Source organism: Anguilla anguilla, chromosome 7, assembly GCF_013347855.1.
Source record: "Anguilla anguilla isolate fAngAng1 chromosome 7, fAngAng1.pri, whole genome shotgun sequence".
Classification (NCBI taxonomy): Eukaryota; Metazoa; Chordata; class Actinopteri; order Anguilliformes; family Anguillidae; genus Anguilla; species Anguilla anguilla.
In genome coordinates, this window is record NC_049207.1 from 46588538 (window position 1) to 46603265 (window position 14728).

Here is a 14728-nt window from a genome sequence, read left to right on the forward strand (position 1 = left end):
CTGGCGGCCACGTTTCTGAAATAAAGCACCTCGAATTGCGGTGGTATCACCATCCCTCTATGCCCACTGGAAACATCCTGAACAGGGAAGAGACCAAAATTCCCTTTAGGGTGTGTGACCCATGCCAACACACACACACACACACCTAAGGCAAGCAGCACAAAGAGAAGGCATGAGTGACAAATGGAGTATCAGTGACACGCACTGGGGTAATGGAATATCCTGCTGGAAGTGCTGTCTGGCACAGCTAATCACAGGGAGACCTGTACAACACGCCATTTCTGTTCCGAAATAGCTAGCTAACAAGCTATCGTTTCATTTACTCACTTTACAATGAAAATAACAAGCTAAATGAAATATATTGTCCTGGGGGTAATTTGCCTTTCACACAATGAGCACTGTAATGCGCACAGGAATATGACTGCTTAATACGAGTGCACTGTGGACCCCCACTGAGATAAATGGGTGGGAAAAAAAGACAGACAATAGTATGTGAGCGGCGATGGGTTTCTCTCATCCGTAAGAGTCAGCAGAACTCAAGACTCTGTGCACCGACCGGCTCCAGTCTCAAAGTTCAAATCGTGTGACCACTCACATAACTCACAGAAAGGAAATCTCTCCTCAGCGAACTATAAACCAGATTGCCTGAGGGCTCCATCAATCCAATCCTTGCATTTCTAGCCTTTATACTAAATACAAAACACCAGATATGTCTATCACTTTAGCTGAATGCTTTTTTCAGGGCAGCCGACTATGCTAACCAGTATAAATGCATCAGGTTAGCTGACTATGCTAACCAGTATAGATGTGTCAGGTTAGCTGACTATGCTAACCAGTATAGATGCATCAGGATAGCTGACTGTGCTAACAGTATGATTCTAGCACCTCTTACTGCCCTGTTTCGAGTGTTCATTTTCCTCTTCTCATTGTACTTCTGCTTTCACCACGCTATACGAACGCACTTTTGTTCTGAAAGTTGTTCTGGATAAGATGTCTGATAAATGAATGTATCAAAATGCAACATAATCCCTCACACAAGCAGAATGTACTGCAATATACTGAAATGAAACTTGATGATTTAGCAACATTTCACAATACGAGCACACAAATGACTGCTGCCTTCAGATATCGATATGACTCCGTGTCTGAACCTTGATTAGTAATGTGCATGAGTCAGATGCCCACCGCAAATGCTACTGTGTCGTTGCCTGGCAGGGACAATTTTAAATACAGTGCTGTGAAATATATCTATCATTATATTTTCCAGAAGTCCTCATATTACTGTGGTATATGACATATCTGTAAGGGATGTAATGCAGTATAACTGAACACAGTGTCATGATGTGTGGAAAGGGGCAGTGGAACAAGCCTTTGGTAATCACCCTGGCCCGTTTGGAATGAGCAGACCTTGTGATTAGCTCAGTCCTACAGCTGATAACTCCCCACTTTGACCCTACAGAACACCCAAGATTGGCCTCTCAGTACTGTCGGCTAGCAGGACTGGCATGGACAACACCTCACCTCCAATGCTCTGAGGTGAACATCGAACGCACAACAAATGACATTCAGCACTCTGCGGTGAACACCTAACACACAACTCTGGACATTCAGCACACTGAGGTGAACACCTAACACACAACTCTTGACATTCAGCACACTGAGGTGAACATCAAACGCACAACAAATGACATTCAACACTCTGAGGTGAACACCTAACACACATCTGACCTCCAACCCTCTAAGGTGACTATCTAACAGACAATGCCTCACCTCCAACACTGCCCATTGGTGTAAATGTGTAACCGTCCTAGAATGTCCTGGTAAAAAGAGGAACCAGCGGGTCCCGTGGCTCTCCAGGACCATGCTTGGCCCTGCCTGATCTATGACACAGTTACCTTGCACTTATCCACAGTTCCCCCATTCAGTCAGTGTTTAGAGATAAGGGGAAACGGTAAATCTGAGTAACAGCACGTAAGAAGAATACAATGTTCCATGTTCGGAGCACACCCTCCCCCGACTCTGCCGTTGGAATATGATTGATGGGTTGTATGTTTGCCGCAGGCTGTCATCTTCCCATGGTTTCCACGTCCTCCCAGTCTCACCTGTTTTCGGTGCCTGCTAGTCAAGCTCTTTAAATGAAACTATGAGTCTTCTGCCTTTGATGCATGAATGGGGTAGACCACGCCAGTCTCCTCCCATAAACAAGGCATAGATCACAACTTGAGAGACAGGAAACGTCTGCAGTTTCAACAGCAGGACAGTCGCCCCTCACAGTTTAACAGTGGAGACAGTTCAGGACTTCTCCCTTTGTGATATCATCACAATTGAAGAAAGGATTGCTATGACATCACTGTCACCATGGGAGAGAGAATCACCATATATGACATCATCATCGCCATGGCAGTCAGTAACAGCATCTTCCACAGGGCAAACCATACCATTAATCTAATCAGTGGAAGAGCATCTAAGCAAAGACCAGCTGGGTTTGTTCACCCCTAAGCTGCAGTATGCCATAAAACTTTACATTTCCCTGACGATCCTCTGTTTAAAGCCAGTGCTTGATATTGGCAGATACTGGGACACAAAAACAATTTTTTTAAAGTACAAGAAGGGTAGGGGAAGAACATAATGTCCCACATTCAGCTGTGCTGGGGCAGGAGGATGGAAAAACGTGTGGTGCACATCACGTGTAACAGTGTCTGACGAGGGCACGCTAAAATCAACAGACTAAAGCAGGACTGTGATCAAGGATTAGGCCAGAGAAACCTCCAGGTGACCTTTGACCTCTTCATCTTCCGCATATGTCATATCACATGGGGGTGTCTGTCCATGAGGTTGGGAATGAATGCAGACTGAAGGCTGGAGGCCGTGCGCAAATGAGCGTTTACAGACAGCGGTTAACCGACCACCATTACTGACGCTAACCCTGAAATGTCATACCGGGGGTTTTCTCTCACAATTAAAACTGCTGTAGAGGTGAAGAAAGCACAGCACTGCTAAATAAAGAGGCAGGCAAATTCAGAGCATTCAGAAGCAGAGCTGAATGCATTAAACTACGCTCCAATAAAGTACCATACATCACAAGGAAGAACACAGTAGAGGAACGACTGCATGTCAACAACGGCAGCGATCGTGTCCTCAGATTACTGTGCTATTTCAGTCTTCCCTCTTCAATTGTATTTGCATATAATAGTAATTCAAACCTGCGAGTTTCCTAAATACCTTCCAAGCCTCGGAATCGCATTCGAGCGTATCGTTGGAAACAAAACAACATTCAGCCCCAAACAAAAAAAAAAAAAGAAAAAGAGGGAAAAAAAACATGGCCCCTCCCCTCGTATTCTCTCACGTGTGGACAGTTAATGAGTGACAGGAGGTTAAGAATGCCAAATGGATAACCCGTTCCGTCGGTTACTGAGTTTATGACCTGCGATGCACTCCATCGCCCTGTTAATTGAATAACTCGATCCACCGGATTTCCCTCGTCACGCACACGGCACTGAAATTCCCGAAACGGTAACAAGCGCGGGTCGGCTAGCCATTCGCGAGCCGTACGCAGGTGGGCACGGAGCAGAGAGTCTGCTGCTCTGACGCTTTCTTTGTTTTCTCCGGCTGCTCAGAATGAGAAAAGGTTCCCCTTTTAAAAAAAATAAAACCACAGTAATCTACAATGGCTTTCATCTTAAATAGGTCAGTTCATTTTGAAACAAGTGATTGCTTCACATTATGCAATGGCGCTGATAGCACACAGTTCTTTAGGCACTCCAGATTACGACGTTATCTGACCAACTGTTTTCCTCTATGGTTAGGTTGCTAATAAAATAAAAAATGCTTGCTCTGGACAGAAGTATGTTAAAGAGATAAAATCATCTTTAGCACATGTAAAAGAACCAAGGCTTGAAATTAAAGTGAAAAGCAGTCTGCCAGACATGATTCCATCCAGCTATTATAAAGAGAAATAGACTGATGCTCAATAGTCCGATCACTCTTTTTCAAAAAGAATTAACGGTGGGTAAAATGAACTAACCCAAAAGAATGAGGAAAGCTTCTTGTTTGGCTTAGTCTTTTTTAAACTACCCACGTAAGAATCTCTATATGTGGGCCTTGAAACTATTTTAATGAAATTTATTTAGCCGCTTAATAAAGCCTATTTGATGTTAACCTGCATATTGGTAAATCTGACAGGGCTGGTAGTTCATTTTCCCAACATGGAACAAAAATGGACAAATGTTCTTTACACCAAATCATAAAAAAAAAAAAAAAAATTAATCTCCCCAGACGCTGGAAAAAAATATCGCACTACCACCGGAGTAGATTCTACTTTTAGCATTTTTCACGTACATTTTTCTTTTTCTGTCCCCACTCCGCCCCTCAGGTTTACCGCAGGCTAAAATAAAAGAGAGCCGCAGTCAGACGAGCGGTAATTTTGCGCGTGATGAAAGAGGCAGGCGGCCCTGCTGTGTTTAGCGTGCTCCCCGTCCTCCTCCTGGGCGCGCCGCCGCTAATGGGATAATACCAGAGTGGGCCTGCCGGTCCCGGACAGACAGGAGCCTGGCTAATGTTCAGTGGATGTTTCTGGAGGCCCGGCACGAAACATCTAACCTTATCTCCCTGAGAGACAGAGAGAGAGAGAGAGAGATGGGGGGGGGGAGAGAGAGAGGGAAAGAGAGGGGAGAGAGAGAGAGAGAGAAAGAGGGGGAGGGAGAGAGAGAGGGAGAGGGGAGAGAGAGAGAGAGAGAGAGAGAGAGAAGGGGGGAGAGAAAGAGAGAGATATGGCAAGGAAGAGGGTGAAAAAGGGAGAGGGAGAGCGCAAGAGAGAGAAAGGGGGGGGGGGGGACTGCCAAAACCACCACCCACTCATTACTGCCCCTGCCCACTGCTCAACTGTTCCACTAACCCTCCTCCCCCAACACAGCTACATATTTAATGACACCAGACTATTATGGTGCTCTTTTGGCTATTTTTAGGAGCACCACTCACCAGAGGTAAGGATAGGCATTCTCTGGATCTCTGTGAATGGGAGAGACCCACAGAGCCACAAAATGGAGAGAGCTTTTGCAATGACCACAGCAACACACACACACACACACACACACACACACAATTAAAGTGTTCTGAATAATAATACTCGGACAGCTCCATACAGCTTTATAATTCAATTTAATCTTTAATACATTTGTATTTTTCTATGTACATATTTTAGATGTTCTGCTCTTTTTTATTTAGGTTTTAGGTTGGTTACATGTCTTCCCAGTGACAGCAACACACACAAATAAACAGATGTGTCTGCGGTTGCAGGTGGTCTAGTCATTGTGTCATTGTCTAAGAACCAAACGGGCAAGACTGGGTCCACAGGCTTGAAGCTGTGGCAACACAACAAGGAAGTGAATTTTCAAACACCGTTCCATCACCCCCACAGTATTAGTCATTCCCTGGGACGACCATATATGGAGGCAATGTGTGGATGGCCTGATCAGTTTCATCATCCTTCATCATCATAGGCTGTACGCACAGCCGCATTAACCAATCGCACGGGCGCACTCGCATCAGCACATGGGACCAGGGTGTGGTCAGAAAGAACTGGAATGAAATTGAATGGGGACTGCGGTCCAGTCTTGCGGTACGGTAAATCCTGTGTCATCATGTCATTGAGTATCACACCGCGGATGTAAGTTCTTCACCGTTCTTTGGATCAGACGTTAGGCTGAGGTCCTGACTCACTTCAGTCATTAAGAGCACTTTTTCAAAGAGACAGGGTGTTAACCCCAGTATCCTGGTCAAGTTCCCACAAAAAAGACAGATCCTCGGGATAACTTCTGCTCTGGCCACCTAATCTTTCTCGCATCTGATTGGCTGCACAAGCCCATGCACTCCCCGCAAGTAAGATTCAACCAGGTCACTGCCGAAGAGAATTTTCACATGACCCTCCTGGTCAAATAAAGAACAATAATTTGCAGGTTCAGGGATGGGTGTCATGGTTACTTACTGACCACATTTAGTTTTGATTTCAGCGCTTGGGAAATAAGGAGATAGGTAGGAGTGTACAGCTTGGTGTTAAGCACATTGGTGTCATAATCACATGAGCATGACCTTGAGAGAAAAAGCACCGAAGAGCCATTTTAAGCCTTTAAACACTCAGCTGTGTCAACACTCCATGGTGACTCCTGAAGTGGCGGGGGAACAAATCAAATAATAAACTCATCCAATGAAAACAAGATATCATTGGATGGCAGGTACAATGGAAACATGGGTAGCAAGTGAAAGGTTATCCTCAAAGCGTTTCATTCTGAGATGCAGTGAACAACAGCGCTTGATGAACATGTACTGAACATCTCCTGAGCATTTGATGACCGTCTAGTCAGTGTTTCACAAATGTTTGTTGAGTGTTTGTTGAACACTCTAGCAGAGCATACAGCACCACATTCTGCACAGAGCAAGGACATTCTTCTTCTTCTTCTTCTTCTTACTATTATTATTATTATTATTGCTGCTTTTTTCTGTGTACAGGTGCTAGGCCAGATGGTTTTGTTTGGTTTGTGACATAAAACAGAGAAAATGGAATTTTTACATCTTGTACTCTCCAGAGAGTGTCTGTGTCACAGCTGTACACCCCAGCCTACAGCGAGGACACCGCCCCTCCACGCAAGACTCCAAACAGACAAGACAAAGGCTACAGTTGTTATTCTAGCTGTCTCTGACTCTTTTGACCATATAATCTCTTTGGGTGGAGTGCATATCGAGTTACCAAGCAACTCCTGTTTTTTTTTTTGTTTGTTTTGTTTTGCTTCGCAATTAGCTTCGTTCGCCGTTGCTTTAAAATTTCGACGTCATTTTCGCTTGTATATTTTTTCTTCGCTTGCCTCTTCTTTTTTTCTCTCACACGGACATTGTCGCAGAAGCACGACGCAGTGTAACACAAGTGGCAGTTAACTTGCAGGGATTGGGACAGACAAGGGGCCCATTAAAAATAGAGGCTGATTTCATTTCATTCCCTTCTGTGTTTATCCAGTAGGCTGGAATGTTTCCTCATAGATCTCAATGGCTGCCGGCATCTATTTCGGACTATTTGGGCAGCGATTCAGCGTGTATTTTGTGAAGGTATTTTCTCGCTGGCAGCACCAAGATGGAATTCCAGACGTCTTCCCGCTCGCCAAGGAAGCAGACAGCGATAATAATGTTTCTTTACTTTTTTTTCAATGACTTCAGGAATTCAGGGATTCTGATCAGAAGAACTACTGTCATTGTACGAAAGACAAAGTGTCACACAGTGACTATGGGAGAAATGCTTGCTATTGGGTCACGCAGACAGTGTAGGCGGAATATGTCTGATTGAAATAAAACAGGCCAAACGGCAGTCACAACAAGTAACTACTGTGCATACTAAATACGCGAAAATTTAACTCCACCAATATATATATGTAAAGTCTGAACATATAGAGTTTACTCATGTGGAGAAAATGTATTCACTGCCATGCATCAGGAATCAATTCAACAATTTTGATTGTAACAAATAATAATAATACATTTTAAACACATGAAAGCTTCTAAAAAACATTTTATATTCATGCCATTTTTGAAAATATATTGAATTTGTAAAACTGAAAAATGGAAAAATTCTGCTAAAATTAAAACAACAGCTTTTGAACTAAACTGGTTTTTGAACTAAATCTTTGAAACAAGTTTGCTTCCCCATTTCCACCAACCACAGCTGAGAGAGCCAGCACTTAATCCGCAGTCATCCTTTCCTCCGAGTTACAGAAAAACGCAGCATTTCTTTCCCCCTTCGCAGAAACACAATGGCGTGACTTGAGCAGACCACCAGAATTAAGCGAGTGAAATGTGTTTGCGAATGAAAAGAAAAAAAGGGGGGACAGAGTTAGGGCAGAGTTGAGGCCGGGGCGGTGATTCAGCCCCCGTGCGTGCAGGCTCAGTGAATGAGTCAGCGCAGGGAGGATGTGAAGGGCGTCGTCGGGGACGGCGAGGAGTGGTTGTCAGGGACGACGATGGGTCACTGTCGAAGGTGACTCCCTGCACCTGTGCTTCTTCGCGAGGGAGAGTGTGCAGATTCAGCTGTCCGAGGTGCCCCCCTCCCCCCCAGCCCCATCTTGTCTTGTCGGTAAAACTGCTAAGGGGTGGTGGGTGGGGGGAGAGGGCTAGGAAGTTGGTAGGGGAGTTTCCAGCTGAGCTAGCAGTTATCCACTTATCCAAGTTTAAGGTGATGAATGACGCCGTGACCCCACCCTGAGAGCAGATAGCAGAAGGGCTGACAATTTACAAATAAAATACATCTGTTTTATATGTACACAAATCTTCCTCTCACACACACGCACACGAACGCACACACACACACACACGCTCACACACGAACATAGGCGCACACACACGTAAATGCACCCACACGCACACATACAAATGCATATTCGTGCATTACATAACTAAATCAATTGATAAATAAATAGATAAATAAATACATTCATTTAAATGTACTCATTTATACAGGTGACCCTCCAGGATCAGTGGCTGCACAGATTGGCTGGCCCCAGCCATGACAGCAAGTCTGTCTCTTAAATGACTGTGGTATGATTTAGACACATATTCCAGCATGCTTCTGTCCTCCCCGTGCCTAATATCCCAGCATTCTCCTCTCTTCAACATGCCTCATATCCCAGCATGCCTGTCTTCTCCTGGAGCCACTGCTCACGTCCCACTTTATCCCTACGGGGCATTACACGCTGGAGGCTGTTCATCAAGTTTAGACAAAGCTGTATAACCAATCGTGCTTTAATAGCAGCAGCATATTTCATTCATGGAATGAACACAAAAGTATTAATAAAACAGATAGAACATACGGTATGAAAGCGCCAGGAGGGAGTCCTATTTTACAGCGCTCAGTAAAAACACTGATCTGATTCACTTTCAGTGGCAAATAAAGCTGATTTATGGCAGGTTTAAAAAAGCAGATTAGGTGCTTCTCCTTATCGCTTTAACTTCTCAGTCAGACAAGACAGTCAGACTCATTTATCTTCCCCTTTCCCCCGCCCCCCCCCACCTCCCTCCCTATCTCCCTCAGACAGAAGGCATGAGGCTCTGTCTGTCCGTAAAGCACGAGGGTTTGGGGGGGGGGGGGCACCTGAGGCCGTTCCGAACAAGGGACCAGACGGTCACGAGACGGGACGCAGACGGACAGATAGAGCAGGAAAGGAGCAATAAAGAGGAATGAGGACGTGACAACACGCGGGAGTCTCATGAAAAGACGAGGGTGACTAAAAAAAAAAAAAAGAAAAAAAAAAAGTTTTTTTCCCCCCAGTGGCTTGCAGCTAGCTGTGTTCGTGCCTAGTCACACGCTGAGAAACATCACACGCAGTTTCAGACGTCGGGCCTGGATCAGGCCGGAATCCGGCCGTGTGGATGAAGCCATCTCCAGCAGTCAGTCGGACCGGAACCGTGCGCAGTCTGAACCGCGGAACCGCGCGCGGTGAGGGCACGGTTGCTGACTAAACGCTTGAGAAAAAGGTGAGAAAAACGTGTTCAGCAAAAAGGAAATAAGTGTTCAGAGGCCTGTAGCAGAGTCACGGATTACGATTATGAGCGCTCACTCAGATCGTCTGGAAATGACATCACGTGACAACGCTCACTCAGATTGTCTGGAAATGACATCAGGTGACAACGCCCTCTGGCCATTCTGACGCTATGCTGTTCAATTCCAGCTTTTTCAGAGCACTTCTACTGAATTTCGCCTGAAATAATCCTCCATTTTAAATGAACCCACTTCAGGTCCGGGTCTGTGTGCAGAAGGACAGAAAGAAAGAAAGAAAGAATGAAAGAACGGAGGGAGAGCAAAGCAGAGAGAACAAAGGAGAGAAAGCTCTGTCAGAATTTTAAAACCACGGGGAGGGGGCATCTCTGTCTAGAACATTCTCTCGCCTCCTGATGACACGCTGAGTTTCTGCGGGGGCTATAAACCAGGCAGGAATTAGGAACAGGTGCGTGATGAGACGCCATCGGCAGATCTTCCTACACGGTTTAGACGCAGAAGTGCTGCCTTCATTTCACGGGTCGCACTGCTTTCGCTTTTCCAGTTCAGAGTGGTGTCGGTGCGGGAGGAAAGCGGCACGTTTCTGGTGAAATATTTTCAGGCAGGTATAAGCCGTATTTAAGCATACGTTTAAATTCGAAAGTACAGCAGGAATGACAAAATTACAACACCAAATGGCCCTTTCATCGTAGTCTGGTAAAAAAAGCAGATTTATGGGTATAGTGCATTTACAGGCTCCACTCAGGTCATGTATAAGCAAGGTATTCATTTCACCCATTCATCTCTCTCTCTCTCTCACTCTCTCTCTCTCATTTCTGGGTTCCACTCAAGTTCAACATCATTATGCTTTGTAACCAAAGAAGAAAAAAAGATCACTTAACTGCAGTAAAACAGGCTGATTTAAATGCTGCTCAGAAGTATATGGAACTTTAAATCTGCAGAAGTACAGAACGTGAAAATTATGTTATGAGACTAATTTTATTTTTTTTAAAAAGGGCCTGTATTTCTCTTTCAGTACACTGACCCTCACTTGAACTTTTCAGCACGCGCTCCAGTTTTCTGCATCGGCCACCCCATGCAAAAGTGCAAAATCAGCCTTTTGACTCTGACAGAGCGCGTCCAGTCCCTGCAGAAAACCCTTATGTACAGCATGCAGACATCCTGGCTGCAGCAGTGGCCAGTGCAGCTGGCAGACCTGCATCACTGCGCATATGCAGCTGCAGCGTTGCCGGGTTACAGTCAGCAGGAACGGCCTCGCCACACCCCGCACACAATCATCCGCATGTCATTTCTAAGCTCACTTTTAGTCCTTCATATTTTTATTATCCCTGTGAAGTCATATAACACAGTCATATTTACAGCACAATCTGACAGGCATGCAGATTTCGGACAGCTCATTTTGAATTAAAAACACGACTGAATTTATTTTCACCATAAATCACAAAACCTCTTTTTTATGGTTGTGCATTTTGTTTGGTGACACTGTCCCATTGCAGATTCCCAAGGATCCGTGGGAGTGTTTTTCCGGATTCTAGCGCTCCTGCAGAGTCGCTGGCAGAGGAGTTTTCCCTTAATGTGTCAGGACAGGATGTGAGTTTGCTGGGGGGAGCTGCGATCACACCGCACGAGTGTAAAAGAGCTTTACTAACGAGTGTGCAAGGATTTATGGGATACGCGCAGACAAGGGATGGGGAAACACACGTGTGCCACACCATAAGGTCACGGTCAAGTGAGTCATTTTACTGACGCTCAATGAAAAAAAAAAAAACATATCATATGTGAGTTATAGCATAAATTAGCTGTAGAAATGAGTTATTGAAATGGTTCCAGCTGATTAAATCAATCAGTGTAAGTTTGGTATCAGGAGAAAATAATTGTGACACACATGAGCGGAACATGCATTGTTCTTTTAGCAGAAAAACACAGTTTTTGTAAGATATCAAGAATAACTTGCTCAGCAAGCCAGTTAGTCAGAATCTGTGAGTAAGTTAGTCACACTCAGTCGGTCAGAGAGTAACTCATGTCAGGATGCAGACGTCGATGGCGATAGTGAACAGCTCAGCAATCGAGTCGGCATTCCCCAGCCACTCGTTTTACCAGCAAAGAAAAAGAAGGAAAGAGAACAGACTTTGGTGGTGTGATTTCACACCACAGATAACATTTCATTTTAAAGGCTATAGACATGTCACAGCCATGGACTTTGTAGTGGTCACCCCCCCCCCGCCCCCCGCCCCCCGCCCCCCGACAGAGCGTGTCCTTCGGCAACCCCAGTCCGGAACATCCACAGCTTGTCCCCATTATGACATCACAGTTACAGACAAGCTTCGGAGCTTCAGTCTGAACCTGAGACAGACAGGGTCACTGAGCTCACTTTGTTAGCCAATGCAAAATGACTCGCAGATGTCACACCATAAACATCGACCGCGAAACAGGAACTGTGTGTGCCGTGGTTCCGTGTGTTCCAAAGTTCAAGGCTGCGGGAAAGTACTGTACATCTTTTTTTTTTTTAAATGACACAATTTAGCACTCATTTACCGCTTTTACACAAGCTTCAAAAAGTAATACTTCCTTAACTGCATAGAAACATTACTTTAAACGCTCATATCGAATTTCTGCAATCTGCACATGATGGGGAATGATTTTTCCCCTGAGTGACTATTAAAACAAAAGCCACACGATATGCACTAATCTCCTGCCCTTGTTGAAGTTGAAGTGTCAGCAGCAAATATTGACACATTGGCTCTCAAATGAAGCCCAGCCAATAGGGAGAGGCAAGGAATGAAGGATATTCTACAACAGGCTCTCCTCTCCCTAAAAGCAAATGCACCATCAGGCACTGTTGACACGCAACAACCTTGCCTGCGTCACACCAACACATGGATACAAGCCACCCGGTCGGATTCTCCTTCTCGTATGTTGGATTCCCAACTCCAAAACTGAAGGGGGAAATCTTCCTCATATGAACCAAATATGAGAAATAAATATTTGACCAATAAAACCAATAAAAAAGACACATTACTGCTATTGTTCTTGTCTGACAAGCCTTGTAATGTGATATTTTAATGGTTGCAATAACCTACACTGGATTTCTAATAAATTACAACAGTGTTTTAGCACTAGTATGACTCATGTGGATGCACTTCTGGTTTCTTGAATTGCTCGCTCTGTTAAAAGAGAGTTGGTTAAATGAATGTTATGTAATGTAACCGCTCACCCTTTCCAGATCATTTATTGATCGTTACGCTACATGAATATGCCAAATATGGCATTTATTCGGCTATTATTAATGTCGATTCCCTCGAGGTAGTCCTGCAACGCTTGCACAGTTTGTGCTGTTTGCGTCTGGCACTGTCTGACACAGAAACACGATCTATCTTCATATAACTGGTTATAGCATTCAAGCTAATCTGCCCTCTCCCTGTCAAAAAAAAAAAAAAAGCAAAAGAAAAAAAAAACACATTAGCTGGACGAGTGGCTTTGTCACGGTGGTATAAATCACTGTCCCCCCCGTGCGACTCGACAGACATTAACAGGGTATCACTCACTACGCCGGGCTGAAAATCTTTCAAAACTCGCACAGGGGGCAGGGGGAAAAAAAGAGAGAAAGATTAATGCTCCTCTGGAAATTCGGAGGAAAGAAAAATCCAACTCCAATAAGCGCAAGTCTGTCAGGGAGCGGCCCATTGTCCGAGCCGGGCGAGAGCGCCGCGGACCTCCGCGCTCCAGAACAATGCGGAAGGCCTGACCGAGACGTCCGCTCAGAGAAAAGAGGGGGACCCCGGTACACACACATCCACAAAGGGGGGCGCGTACGAGGCGTTTGATTAATAACCCTGCGGCGCTCCCTTGGAGGAACGTCCCCTCCGGAGGCTCCAGCTCCGCGGGTTCCCAGAGTTTGGGCTGAGGGGAACGGGTGGGTGGGTGGAGGCTCACTGGGGAGATCAGTGGGGTTCTCCTGGATGTACGGAACCCCACTAACTGGGGAGATCAGTGGGGTTCTCCTGGATGTACGGAACCCCACTTCTCAGCACTGATCTGAATGGGTCCTGAGTCATCGCTACATACGCAGTAATATTTCAGGGCATAAGGAGACAGCCTGACATCTGTCGTTCAGGAGTGAAACTGAGAGAACTGTTTCAATAAATCTCTGAAAATATATTGTACACACACACACACACACACAAGCATACACACACACACATGGGTTCAACAGAACTACTATTACAACAAATATCATAAGGCAGACTGCTTTTATTTTTTTGCTTTGGCAATGTTTAAAAGCTGGTCAAGGAAAACTTACATAAAGGAACAGTGATTGGGTCGATTTCCCCCCTATAGCTGATGTTAGGGCGGATGTGTAATCATGGGAGGAAGGCCGGTTCATTGCAGCCAATCACATCCAATCCACACGCCGCACGGCCCTGCCGCGTTTTACGGTAATGTGTGCCAGGCTCTCGTTTATGGCTGAAGTTACGCGGCCAATCGGGAGATCGCAATCGCCCCACACGCGCACGCACGGCCAATGAGCCGTGACGTTGCCCCGCGAGCGGTTCGATGCGGTTCCCCTTTAGCCTCCAGAGCGCCATTCCAGCCACGGGACACTTCCTGTACTTCTGAATGCGTGTCCAGGAAGCCTCCTGCTATCCTGCCCTTTCAAACGCCACTGATAACGCTGCCCCTTCAGAAAGCAGAGGTGAACTGAGACGCTCTAAACACAGGAAAGCATAAATAACTGGTGAATAATAAGACTATGACTATGCAGGATGGTGGGACACTGTACTGGACACTTTCATGTCTGCGAGAGGCTGCTTGTTTCACTCCTTCAATGATAAGGCAAAAAGTGACCTTCAACATTCGATGGCAAACGGGTAAGAGGGGCCATGAGTGACACACACACAAGCACACACAAACACAGACACACACACACAAACACAGATACACATGCGCACACATACAAACTCAGACAGACACACACACAAGCACACACACACACACACACTCAAACACAGACACACATGCACACATATAAAAACACAGACAGACACACACACACACCACACACAAGCTCAAACATAGACAGGCAAACATACACAGATGCACACACGCACACACACACGCACACGCACAAGCACACACTTACTGAGAAACACACTTGTGTGATGCGAACCACTCCCCTCTACTAAGAACCATGGCTGA

At 45.5% G+C, this 14728-nt stretch overlaps 1 protein-coding gene across 1 annotated transcript in view; it reads right to left on the reverse strand.

Moving 5' to 3' along the window:
- The window catches only part of kcnq1.2 (potassium voltage-gated channel, KQT-like subfamily, member 1.2), a 130560-nt gene that overhangs the window by 21292 nt on the left and 94540 nt on the right, over window positions 1–14728 (reverse strand). The gene's annotated exons all lie outside the window — the stretch shown is intronic.